We start from the raw sequence: 14851 nt of genomic DNA, 5'->3' as shown, positions 1-14851 counted from the left end.
CTCCTGCTTACCTTTCAGCACTGAAGTGACCCGCCGTCCCCATACACTAGTATGGGGAGCTAAATTTATCAAACTCCGAAAATTATATATTTTTGCAATATGAGTGCGGAAACTAATGCTGGTCATACACGGGACAATTGCTCACACGATTTGGGCAGTTTCTACAGGTTGGACAGACCAATCATTTGAAAATAGTTGTACAGGTTGAGTCTCCCATATCCAAATATTCAGAAATACGGAATATTCCGAAATACGGATTTTTTTTGGCATGACTGAGATAATGAAACCTTTGATTTCTAATGGTTCAATGTACAAAAACTTGTCCAAGGCACAAATTATTAAAAATATTGTATAAAATTACCTTCAGGTTTTGTGTATAAGGTGTATATGAAACATAAATGTATTTCATTTCTGTACACAAACATTGTTTGAGACAAAAAATTATTGAATATTTTGTATAAAATTATCTGCAGCCTGTGTGTATAAGGTGTATATAATACATAAATGCATTCTGTGTGTATATTTGGGTCCTATTCCCAAGATATTTCATTATGGTATGCAATTGTTCCAAAATACAGAATATTCCGTTATCCAAAATATCCCTGGTCCCAAGCATTTTGGATATGGGAGACTCAACCTGTATTTTGAGTCTTCTGCGACCCCGATGCGTGTCCCCACCGTCGTCTAGTTGGATCGCAGATCAGATGGTTTTACAGAGAGATCTCAACTGATTGTGTAGGAATTGCCACACATTACGTGATGTGATTGATCAAATCGTATGGTCTAATGTGAAATAGTTGCATTTTAAATACAAATCGCCCTGTATCTGAGGAGAAGAATTTTGAAGGGAAATCGTACAACTGGTCTGACCAACTTTTGAATCTCACCATGTATGGCCACCTTCACTCCATCTTCAGATGACGGTTGTTCCTGGACCGCAGCTCCTTTCTATGGGAAGGAGTCCCGGGCTGCAAAGAGGGATCCCTCCGCCCCCGTTCATCTCCTTCCGCCGGAGGTCGAGCATGCATACACAGTAGCACTGCTGAGTCAGACTCGTCAGTGCTAATTTTCACTGCTGCAGGAAGCAACAGTGAAGAACATCATGGAGACAGCTGACTTTCAGAACAGCTGTCTCCACACTGGAGCAATGTTGAATTGCTCCGGTGGCTTTGCATCCGTAGCTGGACACCTAATTATTGGTACCGCCAAGCCCCCTTCACTAAATTTGGGCCATCATACAAGTTACATGTATCCAAGTCTTATCATTATGCTCAGACTCCAAGGCTTCACTGATTCGGACTAAATGATTTCACTCAACAATTTCAGACTTGGTCCACTCAGTCTAAGCACTCATACCTGTTACTGTACTCAGGAGTGTATAATTACTAAAGGTCTAATTTAATCGATTTTAAGTTGATGAAAATTTTTATTTGATTTTTTTAAGTGTTAGTAAATGTGTGATTTAGCCCCAGAAACACATCGATGTTGATCAATTCTCATTGATTAAAATCGATCTTTAGTAAATATACCCCAGGATCTCTGGCACTTTTGGATGACACTCACTAGTCACCCACCCCAGTGGCGTAACTTCATCTCAGTTGCCCGGAGGCAAGATAAATGTTGGTGCCCCCCCCCACAAGTTTAAAACCTGACTTAAAACAAATTTAAAAACTTGACTTATGGTTATGCAAACAAACAGAGAATGCAAAATGATACATATCTGATCTTTCTTTCATAAAGACATTATTGCTCTTTATATACATTTAAAGAGAAAGATAGTGTAAATATATCTTAATAATGTCTTTATGATAGATTAGATACACCTCCAATGCTACTGAAATAATAAAATATATATATATATATATATATATATATTACATCATTATCTTTTGCTCTAAATTTACATTTATCATGAATTTGGTGGGATGTGGGGGTGGGGTAGGTGCTGGGGGGGTGATATATTTAAAGAGTCTATATCTTATCACTCTGTCATGTAGGGGAAGGGTGATATATTTAAAGAGCATATGACTGAGTGATAAAATATGTGCCTTTTAAATATATAATTCCCCCTCCCCAGCATCTACCCCCAAAGTCCTAGACCAGCCCCCCCCCCCTTCCGCCGAGTCCAACGACCCCACCGCACCCTCATCGGGCTTGGCTTGCACTTGTCAGAGTCAGGCACTGAGACAGACTTACTTACAATATTGTGTTTTACTGCCTGGTGTCAGTAAAAGTGGAGCTGGGAAGGGTGGTGGTGTCAGTAAAGGTGGAGCTGGGAAGGGTGGTGGTGTCGGTAAAAGTGGAGCTGGGAAGGGTAGTGGTGGAGCTGGGAAGGGTGGTGGTGTCAGTAAAAGTGGAGCTGGGAAGGGTGGTGGTGGAGCTGGGAAGGGTGGTGGTGTCAGTAAAAGTGGAGCTGGGAAGGGTGGTAGTGTCAGGAAAGGTGGAGCTGGGAAGAGTGGTGGTGTCAGTAAAGGTGGAGCTGGGAAGGGTAGTGGTATAAACATCTACAGTCTATCCTTGACTATAAACTGTGTTGAAAATGTGTCTGAAATGGTTCTGTCCCTGGCAAGTAACAGACTACCTTCACATCCCATCATTTGACGTCTGTGTGACTGTCCTGCTGTAATCCGCCCGTATAGCACTCTCTGTGATCAGCTTACCTTTACAGTGGATGCTGGAGAGGAGCCTGGGCCCCCGCACTGTGCACTATGCCTGGGGGAAGCAGCAGAGGGGTCTCAGCATCCGCCTGACACAGCCGATGTCCTGTCCTCCTCTTCCAAGACTCATCAGTAAAAAGTTGGTGCCCCCTCACTGCACAGGGCTTACACGGGCACAGAACCAGTCACCCTCTCCCGGGTCCCGGTCACGCTCCACGGCCCGCCCCGCAGTCAGTACCAGCCACCGGCGCCAATTTGCAGTGTCGGAGTCTCGGCTCCTCAGAAGGGGCAGGTACAGGGTCGTGGGTGGTCACATGATAGCTGATGTCCGCGACCAGAGAGACCATAGAGTGCAGACGTGGTGGAGACGGAGGAGGAGCGCTGCTGATGCTGATCGGCGCTCAGCTCAGCGGCTCCTCTGGCTCTGTTTCTACTAATAGTTAGAAGAAGCCGGTAGGTGGAACGGCCCGGACCCGGGTGACAATGGAGCCAGGTGCCCCCTTCAGGGCTGGCGCCCGGCGGCAACTGACTCCATTGTCTCTGGGAGTTCCGCCACTGACCCACCCTGATTACTGCTGTGCATGTCTTTAAAGTGCATCTCTCTCATTGCCTCTACTGTCATTCCTTGGCTCAGTATACCTCTGGATGTCTGCTAGACAGTGGCGTAACTAGGGTATTTGGAGCCCAGGGCAAATTTGAAAAGGGAGCCCCCCCCATGTGCGCGCGCCTGCGGCGCGCGCGACAAAAAAAATGGGCGTGGTCACTTAAAAATGGGGCGTGTCAACATGACACACCCCTTTATTTTCAAACTGAACATTCCTATCCATATGCACCTTAACCCCAGTAGTACCCCCAGTATGCAGTTGTGGTCCCTCTCATGCAGGCCCATAGTAGTGCCCCTTATACAGTATCCCCAGTAGTGGTCCCTCTTATACAGCCCCCAATTAGTTCCCCTTACTCAGTACCCCCAGTAGTGGCCCCCCAAATGCAGTGCCCCACGTAGTGTTCCCCCTTATGCAGTGCCCCCAGTAGCAGTCCCCACAATGCAGTGCGCCCAGTAGCGGTATCCCCTTATGCAGTGCCCTTTTATATAGTGCCCCCAACAGTAGTCCCCCCCATGCAGTTTTCCCAGTAGTGGTCCCCTTATGCAGGCACCCTGTAGTGATCCCCCCTATCTAGTGCCCCCTGTAGTGGTCCCCGCAGTGCCCCTAGCAGTAAGCCCCTTATATAGTGCCCCCAGCAGTAGTGTCCCCCCCTCCCATGCAGTGCCCCCAGTAGAGGTCCCCCTGATGCAGGCTCCCAGTAGTGACCCCCCCCTATCCAGTGGTCCCTGTAGTGGCCCTTCCTATTATTGCCCCCATTAGTGGTCCCCCGAGATGCAGTGCCTCTAGTAATACTAGACCCCTTTTAGAATGCCCCCAGTGGTAGTCCCCCCCAAGTAGTAGTCCCCAGTAGAGTAGCCCCCCCAGTAGAGGTCCTCCCAATGGCACCCCCAGTAGATGTCCCCCCAGTAGATGTCCCCCCCAGTAGTAGCCAACCCCTCCCCCGTTGTGCAGATAGGTTTAAAAATAAATATAAAAATATACTTACCTGATTCCACGCTGCTCCTGTCCGCAATGCCGATGCCGCGCCCGCCCTCCAGTCCGCCCGGGCTGGCGCGCTCAGCATTATGGGACTGACGTCATGACGTCATGACGTCAGTCCCATTACCCACTGCAGGAGCCGGACGGAAGTCCGGCTCTTGCAGTGGGTGCTGCAGCAGTCAATGAGAGTCTATCTGACTCTCATTGGCTGCTGTTTAACACACGCATCGCCGCCAGCGCTGGCGGCGATGCGTGTGTTATGCACAGCCTGAGCCCGCCTCCTGGCGCTATTGGGCAAGCGCTCAGGGGGAGGGAACGGGCTCAGGCGTGCAGCACAGGACCGGCGCTGGAAGCCTAGCGCCGGTCCTGTGCAAATGTGTAGCGCTGACCGCACTCATTGCGGTCGGCGCTACACTGGCTATCTAGGGTGGGCCGGTACCGTGGCCGGCGGCGCTCCTCCGCGCCGCCGGTCCAACGGCGCCCAGGGCACGAACCCCGCTCGCCCTGCCCTAGTTACGCCACTGCTGCTAGACAAGGCCAAGACTATCATGATGGACTTGATTTTGGGCTAAATTTGAGCACTAGTCATACTCAAACAGACTCCCCAAAGCTTAGTAAGGTTGGGAATGTGAAACCATTTGACTTTTACTGATGTCTTGCGACTAACTACCATCAAGGAACTGCTCGAATGAGTAGAGAAAAAGGAAACTGAACAAGGTTTTTCTAACTCAATACCCACTACTGGGCTATCTTATTTGTGGTCTATCAGGTTTAGGTACTAAAGGACATCTGTTCCTTTACCTATCATGCCTATTCCTATACATGTCTATACCCTGTGTAGTGCTCCGCAAACTTCACTACAATATTGATCCTCAAACCTAGAATAGTTTTCTTAACCAAGTGCTATACAGTTTACACTTTAGCTGGAACAGTTTGTTTCAGCTAAACTTTGTAACTTTGGTCATGCCAAAGTTACATACAGTGGCAATGAATCAATTAATGTTACTATTCACTGAGTTCTTTCCCACATGGAGTAGCAGTGAAGATGACCAGAGCCCTTGGACACTCCAATGGTAGGAGCCTGTGGGAAAGGAGAGGAAGGAAGGGTTAGGTGCATAATATAGGTCAGCACAGACGGTGTAATGGTTAGCATTACTGCCTCACAGCACTGAGGTCGTGGGTTTGATTCCCACCACGGCCCTACCTGTGCAGAGTTTGTATATTCTCCCTGTACTTGCGTGGGTTTCCTCCGGTTTCCTCCCACACTCCAAAAATATACTGGTAGGTTAATTGGCTCCCAACACAAATTAACCCTAGTGTGTGTGTACGCATGTGATAGGGAATATAGATTGTAAGCTCAGGGACTGATGTGAGTGGCCAAATATTCTCTGTAAAGTGCTGTGGAATATGTGTGTGCTATATAAATAACTGGTAATAAATAATATGTGACAAGGGTGCATGGTGTTCCAGGACCAGAAGGGAGATGCGCTAAGTGATAAAGTGGAGAGTGATAAAGTACCAACCAATCAGCTCCTGTCATTTTGCAGGCTGTTTGAAAAATGACAAGAGCTGATTGGTTGGTACTTTATCACTCTCCAAGACTTAGTGCATCTCCCCCAGACTCACATGTGGAGTTGTGCCCATGGTGCACGTACAGCCCAAGGTCCCTGCTATCAGGACCGGCTCTCTCTAAAGCACCAATACATCGTGCGCAGCACAGCCGCGTGCGACTGAAAATGGGGGCGGGCCTAATTACCATAGGCCATGCCTACACAACGTCAAGCTGGGGGGGAGCCTCACTAGCTGGGCTTCCCCCAGTCTTCTCCCGCAGCATCCATTCAGACTCCGGCACCACCGCACAGTTGCGGCGGTGGGGGTCCCCAACCTCCCGATTTGATTTGACCACCTGCGGGCCACGTCGGCCTAAGGGTGGAACAGCGGGACATTACTGTCCCGCTGCAATCGGGATGTTGGGGAGGGGTGCGCCCTCTATGGGTGGCGCCCCTGTTCGACCGCACTGGTCGAACACCCTTAGAGCCGGTCCTGCCTGCTATATACAGTATGTAACCACTGCTTACATATACTACTGTATTTCCCTACTCTCAGATGTCGCACTCATTGAGACATAACCTCTGTGGTAAAGGAAGATTCCCTGTTGCATAACTATTACCTTTATCTCAGCCTTTCAAGAAGTAGTTTGATGACTCATTACATTTACCAGCCTTGTTTGTCTTCCACAAGATACTTAGACAATTCAATGTGCTCCACAATTACAGACCCTGGTCTCTGAGATCAGATGGAATAGTGAGAAGCAGTTAGTCACCTTCTGGCATGATGTGTCTGACAGATCTAAGGATGAGTTGGCAGCTGGAGATGTTCCTTTGTCTCTTTGGCAATCTGTAAATAAAACTGACATTCAATTTCAAGAAGGAAAACAGCAAAGAGACTGTACCAAAAAGCCTCCAGTTCTTTCCACTAAGAAAACAATGTATGATGGATGACTTATTCTTTCTGTGTTATTAATCAGTGTATGCATTAGGGCATTTTATTTAAAAACATCATCAGAAGCCAGGAATACCATTATTTAGATATCATTCTGATATACAATGGTATTCGTGTCGCAGCCTGCATCTGCGATCCTGTACGCGGATACAATGGCTCCGGTATCTCACTACCTGTGGCCATTCTGGATGACCATAGAGTTACTCAGGAGTCTGATAATTGACTGATCTGCGACCGATACTGCGTCTTTGTATGTAGTCGCATGGTTTTGCGAATACACCAGTGGGCGTCTCAATACATCCCAGCAGCTGTGACATTTGCATATTATCGCACAGCTGCTGTGTAGGAATTTGCAACTGCGGCAGCATTAGAGTCCATCCCTGATTCAGGCCCTATGTTCTATGTTGCTGCCATGGGCTCATGGATCTAAGGAGCTGATTCAGACCCGCTCGCTAGATGCGTATGCAAATTGCGTAGGCAGGGTGATCGCACGGCAAGGCATTAGCATGCCCACTATGTCTTAGAGTGCGATCGCATTGTGTTTGCAGATGCCCACCGGCCCTACTTAAGATGCCCACTTGCACACGTCATCTCCAGGAAGTGTATGTAACCATCGGTACATTGGGTAACATCGGATGCGATCGCAGCGCTTGAGGTTGACCATAGCCTGCCACAAGCACTGCGATCACTTCAGTGTAAAAACCAGCCAGGTGACGTGTACTATGATGCTCCCTCTAAATTATGCATGCCTCTAAAATGGCATTGGGTCGCTCAGGCACGACTGCGTTCGCACCTCGACTCCCCCATTTCTAGTGGCCAGCCCATCACCACCCACAAACGGCTTCTCCTGTCACTCACTCTGCTAGGCTATTTATATGCGCAGCGAGCGAATGCATTCTGATCTTTTGCAGTGGTTCACATACGCGCACTGCGATGCGTGTGCATGCGCAGAATGCGAAAATCAGCCAGATACGAGCGCAAGCATCCTAGCGAGCGGATCTGAATCAGCTCCCAAGTTTCAAGAAAACTTTGGAGATCATTATTAGAATTGAATAGATCAAAAGACTTTTTCACTGACATTGCATCTTCTTCAGCTGGAACAGCACTCTGGAACCAGTAGAGCTGCTGCATGTCTGCCTTGAATGTCCAATTGGCACTCGGGGCATGTACCCTGCAGCCTGTAGTGCAGCCCGGAGCGTCCTTAGGACACTTCAGAAAGTGTGCTTTTTCCTGGTGCTGGTGACCCCACCCCCTCTGCGTAATGTCACATCAACCGTGGCTCGGTCAGCTCTGGATGGAAAATGACCACTACGGCGCTGCTGCTACCAGCCTAGCCTGTGCGCACTGATGCTGGGAACACTTTGAGAGAATTATGGGGTTTAAAAAAATATATTAAAAAACCTTTTGAAATAAGTCTGCATCATCAAGGTAATGACTATGACTGGTGTATAGCATGACGATATGCTTAATATGTATACACTCGCAAATCATGTTTGTGTGTAGACACAACGCAATCTAACCAAACACTAAGGGGTCTATTTATCAAGCAGTGAAAAGTGTGGAGAAGTGGACAAGTGGAGAAGTTGCCCATAGCAACCAATCAGCTTTCAAGTAGCATTTATCAAGTACAGTCTATAAAATAATAGGTAGGAGCTGATTGGTTGCTATGGACAACTTCTCCACTGGTTTACTTCTCCACACTTTTCACTACTTGATAAATAGATTCCTAAAGGGAAGATTCAATTAGCCACTAAAGCTCAGCCCTGAGATATTCAATGACCGATTGATACCCCACGTGTTAAGCCCCAGAGGGTACACAAAGCACAGATTTTTCCTTGCAACCTCCGGAGCTGTGAGGGAAAATCTGTGTTAAATGTACCCTTTGGAGTTTAACATGTGGCAAAACCCATGCAGGGTCGTAACTAGGGTAGTGCGACCAGTGCCAGGGGAGGGGGCGCTGTTCCAGCCTGTCAATTTTCTGTTTATAATCATTCTCACTTGTAGCTTCCTCTTATTTTATCCCCAGCATCTCCTGGCTTCCCCTATCTCTTCCCTGACCCTTCCCCATGAGGCCATGCCCCTTTTTTGGGGGGCATTTTGTCCCTATTTGAAAAATAGGTGGGGAAAAAATGCTCTTTCTGGCACAAGGCACCAAAAAGTCTAGTTACGACTCTGAACCCATGGGTTCCTGGCACTTAATACAGAATCTATAGGATAATGCGCATCAGCCACATGGGGAAAATGCATAATAATTGAATAGCTCTGGGCGTTAAATTCAGAGCTTTAGCCACAACTGGTTGAATCTTCCCCTAAAGAGCGTTCCCAGTATTAACATTTATTTTTGAGAATTGAAAGTTCTCATCTACATCTATTGCACAGGTCGGTGACTCTGGGCATGTGTGTTTTAGTTGGCTCCTGGCGGGACTCCCTATGTTGCCAGGTGCCGTAATAAATATTCCTCTAATATTATAGAGGTAATATTCATCCAGGCTTAATCTACTGCTGAACGAGAGGAAGTGAGATTCATTCATCACTTAACATCCGCCCTGAGGGCCTTATTCAAGGTTAAAGGTATGTGTACAACCAACCACACAGGGCATATATATATCTAAAAGAATAATGAAACTAATACCCCTGTTATTTTCACTAATATCAAATACCACTCGCAATTGGAATTGACAAAATTAGGGAAAGAGAAAGAATTGTCCATTGTGGTGCACAAAAGTAAATAATACATAAATTGTAACTTTTATTGAGATAACATTAAAATTCCAAAATTTCTAAAAATCTACGAAATATAAGGTAAGAGATAGAAAAATCGAGACGAAAAATTGTCTTGTGTCTTTTTTAAATATTAAGTATAGGGATATCTGGCGTAGGAGAAGTTAGCAATTATATATGCTTTTTAACATTGAATATATTCCCAAAATTCTTTATTACCCTCTAGGTATGGATGTACATTTGCTAGATGTGATCAGGCAATCAATATATGTAATATAGATTTTTTTATAAGATTTTTAAGTACACAGTACACTGTATTTATTATTTAATAGTCACATATGAGATCTCTCAATTATCCACCCAGAGAGTGATCCCTCTCCCTTTAGAGATGTATTATATATAAATTACACTTAATGGAGTCAATTATGTAGGAATATCTCTTGATGTTCCTGTCTCAACACATATACTGATCATTCAAACATGTGTGTTCAAAGCATACAATTTTTACACGATTCATGAGTGTTTGATTTTCTGAACATACACAGATTAAATAAAGATAGACTTCTCATTTATTCCTTGGGTTGGAAATAATATTGCCTGTTAATAAATTCAATAAACCTTTATAACTGGGGAAATATAGTGTAGTCCTATTTGGTTATAAAGTATCCCTTCCAGAGATGACGTCATCTCCAAGCGGCCACTTTCACTCCGGAAAAGCCGGGTCTATGCAGACCCGACTCCGGTGTGAGCGGCGCTGACTCGGGAATATCCCGAGTCGGCGCCGGCAAAATTCCGGGGCTGATCCGGAATTTAGGTGGAAAAGGGGTATAATACATGTGACCTAAGGTCTGCCTGTGCAGGCTATTAGTAAGCTTAGTTCAATCCCCACCAGTATTTAATAAAACTAATATGCTATTTAGTTTTATCTAGTATAAAGTAACCCTCTCAGGTTGAATAGTTTCTGGTTGTCACATTAAACACATTTCTTAGCAGTCACATTTCTTAGCAGGTCTTGACGAAGAGTAGCCACTGCGATTGCATACGCAACTTGAGAGCCCATTGCGTGCGAGGAGACTTGCAGTTTCTGCGGCAGGTCAGACCTGGTGTAAATGCTGTGTGAGTGGTCGATGTGTGTCGATGGTACCAATGTTTACACAGAAGAGCGAGGTTGGATGGATATGAGAAGGCAGCAGTGGGCGTCTTTATGCCGGCTGTGTTTAACAAGCATTAGTATATTTTCACAGCTGCGTTCCGTGCAAAATCGTAGCTGCGATCGCTGCTGAATCAGGCCCACAGTATACAAGTCTGTAACTGCAGCATGCTCCACTGGCTACGGCTTCTGTCCCTTCATATGCCTGGGCCTAAGGCTCAGGGCTGGCTCCAGGGCTTATAGCACCCTGTGCTGGCCGAGTGCTCTGTGCTCTTTAATGTGCTTGGCGAAATTGGGGGCATGACCTAATTACCATAGGCCACGCCTCCTTACGTGATGAAATCTGAGGGGCGTGCCCACATGGCACGCTTCCAAATAACATCAGGCTGGGGGGAGCCTCACTAGCTGGGCTTCCCTCAGCCCTCTCACGGCACTGAATGAATGCCAAGTGCATGCTGCGGCGGTGGGGGTCTCCAACCCCCCGATTTGACCACCCGTGGGTGGAACAGCGGGACAATACTGTCCTGCCGAAATCGGGATGCTGGGAAAGGGTGCGCCCTCTATTGGTGGCGCCCCTGTTCGACAGCTCAGGTTGAACACCCCTGGAGCCGGCCCTGCTAAGGCAGCTGATGTACAACTGGAGGCATGGTTAAACAGAGAGTTCTGAAATTTATAAGAATTGCAGAACACATTACAGCTAATAAGTACCCAGGTAGCTTGGGTCATGTCATGTAACAGGGGAAGCAAAGCAGACACAAATAGGATTTATTTTTTTATTACATCACTGAAAAATATATGAGCATGTTTCCCCTTCCCCAACTTGGTATGAATGATCTGTTCTTTGTGTAAAATGAGTGTGCACTGCAGTATAAAGTCTCGTTTTAAACACTTGCGCTGAGTCATCATCAGTTTTCACTTGCGACAAGGTGAGATCAGCCATAACTCAGACCTCTGCAAGCGGCAACTTTTGCGACTTTTCACTGGCCACTTAAGTCTCTATTCTCAATGACACACATTTACTGTACTTTGGCTGTGTCTGCACAGCCACTGAAAATGGCTGCCTGCAGGCCGATTCCAGCCTCAATCTTGGCTCCCTAGTTATACGCAGTTGCAGATCATGCATGAAAAACTTGTGAAAATTCAGACTGCAAAAATTTGAGCATTTGCATTAAAATAAATGTAAATTGTGGCCAACAAAAGCCACAAATCGTGTTTACGCCTGACTCTGAATAAGACCTTCAGTGCACCTGGGCCTAATACAGAGATGTATTTAACTTTGATACTTACCTACATTTCTGGCCCCGGCAGTGTGATTTCACCAACGCAGTGGCTGTGCCTTTATAGTGTCCATCTCTGAATCACCCCCCGTCTGTTATCTGCAGGACAGCGTACACCATCTGACCTGCGGTACGCCTTTCCATAAGTGCTATGACGCCTGGGAGAAAGAGAGGGAGACAGAAGAGTTTGCCTCTCTAATGCAGTGCACACAAAGAAAGATGGTAAGTGTGACGGGGAGAAATGGAATAAACGTGGACGAGATCTGCACTATATAAATGTCATGTCTACCCTCTTGTGCTTCTCCTTACTATATGTTCATCTACCTCTTACTCACCACTAGGACACCTAACACTTGGTGCCTATGCTTTGCTGCTTATGTGGGTGTTATGGCCACCTATGTATCAATGTATATTATCCATGTCCTTGTCCTTCATTGTATTGTATTTTACTGTAAGTCACTTTTTGGATATGTACCTTGTAAGGCTCTGCGGAACACTTGTGGCGCCATATAAATAAACGATAATAATAATAATGTTATTAGATATGGCAGAGATCAAAGGTGATATAGGGGTCTATTTACTAAGCCTTAGATGGAGATAAAGTTCCAACCAATCAGCTCCTAGTTTGTGTTTGAAAAATGACAGTTAGGAGCTGATTGATTGGGGTTTTATCTCTGGTCACTTTATCTCCATCCAAGGCTTAGTAAATAGACCCCATAATATTGGAATCTGACACACCGGGTGATTCAATTGTTGCGTGGGAGGTGATAATTAATGCGCTCCCAGTTTTGCATTCAATTGTTCTGGGCGCTCATTAATTATCGCCCTCTTCATGCCCTATTAGGCCGGGTTTAGCTGTGTAAAATGGTTAAACCCATCTGAAGTCCTGGTTAGACGCCCTAACCATAGGTTTCTTGCACATTTTTGCTCGCACCCTCCTGAGAGTGTGAGCAGAAATACCGGCGGCTATCACACTCAGACGGAGCAACAATTGAATTGCTCCGTCAGGCAACTTAATAAAATAACTGCCGGCTAAACAATAGAATCGCCCACATACTGTTTAATTGATTTTTATTTATCTTTTTTTCATACATAAGTAGTCTGTATTTTAATTAAAATGTATTAGCTTGATTTATTTGATAGTGGGCTGTTTAACTGAATAATGGGGTATTGGTGGTGCCTGTTATTTTAAGGGAGGGTAATGGGACTTTCTTTATTGCTAGGTGCTTTGTGGGGCTGAATATTCGGCTGATAAGGGGTATTTACTAAATGTCAGGGCTGATTAGTTGGAAATAGATGTCTTTCTTAACTGTGAGTTCTAGTTATTTCTTGTCAGGGCTGTTTTTATTGTATTTATTTATTTATTTATGTATTTGGGGGGTAGGTCTGTTTATTAAATGTGGACCATAGTAATTCTAATTAGAATGTAGTTAGACCTAAATATTAAATGTCAGTGCTATTGATCGAATGGGGCTTGTCAAGGGCAAAAATGTTCACTCATTTCTAGGCTGTCCTTGTTCCATGTACGTATCCTATTTCTTCCACATAGGGTCCCGACTCCCAATATTTCAGGATGCAGTCAATAACCAACTGAACTCAATATTCGCAAGTAGCGAAAGCTTCAAAAACAGGTAGGAGAGAGCGCAACATTCTGCTAACTACCCCGAGGCACTTAACTACTCAGTCAGGACTTCTGTCCTAGGACATTTAGGATATATATGTCCTGCTTCACATGGTTTTACTCATGGAGGAGGAACTTTGTGCTGCCAGTGCTTCTTTGTATATGTTGTAATGGCAGTGGCACTCCAATGTTTTTGGCTTAGAATGTTGAATGTCTGGCATCCAAAGAGAAAAACGATGCCTACCCTTAATCTATTGTCCTGTTATCATTGGCTTTACAACATATTTTTTAAGTTTAGTAACAGATATTATAAAAAGAATTCTCACAGTACTTTGGAACCTAAGGAAGCATCAGAGTTTTGTAAACAGTGGCATATCTATAGTGGGTGCAGTGCCCAATGGGAGAGATGTACGAAGGGGCAATATGGGGGTTTAGAGGTACCAGCACATGTTATGTGCGCTGATACCACTTCTCCCCCATGTATTATCGGTGCTGCTATCTACAATGTATGAATGGTCAGTGGTACTGACTGTTACGACAGCTGCAGCAGAGACAGCACCGTCCCTGTCTGCTGTGGCTGGTGGGCTCTGGGCTGTGCTTGTGAGATCTTGTGCATACCCAGTGGAAAAGGCCAGAAGCGAAGACACAGCACATCAGCACTAGACTGATGTGCTGTGGGCTCTGTCAGAGTTCGCCGGAGGGGAGAGTTTTTACTACCCCACTCCAGCAGATGTGATGTTCAGACATGCTGTCGGTCATGCTTCGCCTCGGTAAAGAGGAGCGATCTGTGCTTCTATAATACATCTCCCCCATGGTTCCTTGGGTGAAATGGTCATACAACTTGAACTCAGTACAAACAGCTATATAGTGCCCCTCCCTCCCCTATACCTGCTGCCAACTGTGCCATATTTTGGGTGATATCTTTGGAAAGTAGGCACAGACATATTGTAAAGATTGGTCTGCCGGAAACAAGTATGAGGTCCCACCACTCTAAATGATGTATCTCCATTTGGGAGGTCCAACCGGGACCCTAACCCCCCTAATACCTGGCCAGGATCTAACTGGACCACCTTGCATTGATTTCATCCCAATTTGTGCAGGGGTATCTCAATGCATAACCGGACAGACAGACAAACAGACATGGAGCCCAGCAGCACAGTTGAGGTAGGCTAATCCTGAAGTCAGACATGTACTGTTTTACAGTTTTATCCAAAGCAGGAGGAAATAGGGCCATTTCCCCTACAAACATTTTTTAGGTATAGTATGTTTGTTTAATATCAGAAATACCTCTTCTACAGCCAGATTCATGGTTTTCTGTAGTCAGCATATTTATATTGTGA

This window comes from Taudactylus pleione, unplaced genomic scaffold, assembly GCF_031769625.1.
Source record: "Taudactylus pleione unplaced genomic scaffold, aTauple2 ptg000835l, whole genome shotgun sequence".
In the NCBI taxonomy this organism is placed as follows: domain Eukaryota; kingdom Metazoa; phylum Chordata; class Amphibia; order Anura; family Myobatrachidae; genus Taudactylus; species Taudactylus pleione.
The sequence above is the reverse complement of the archived record's forward strand: the minus strand, read 5'-3'. Positions refer to the sequence as shown.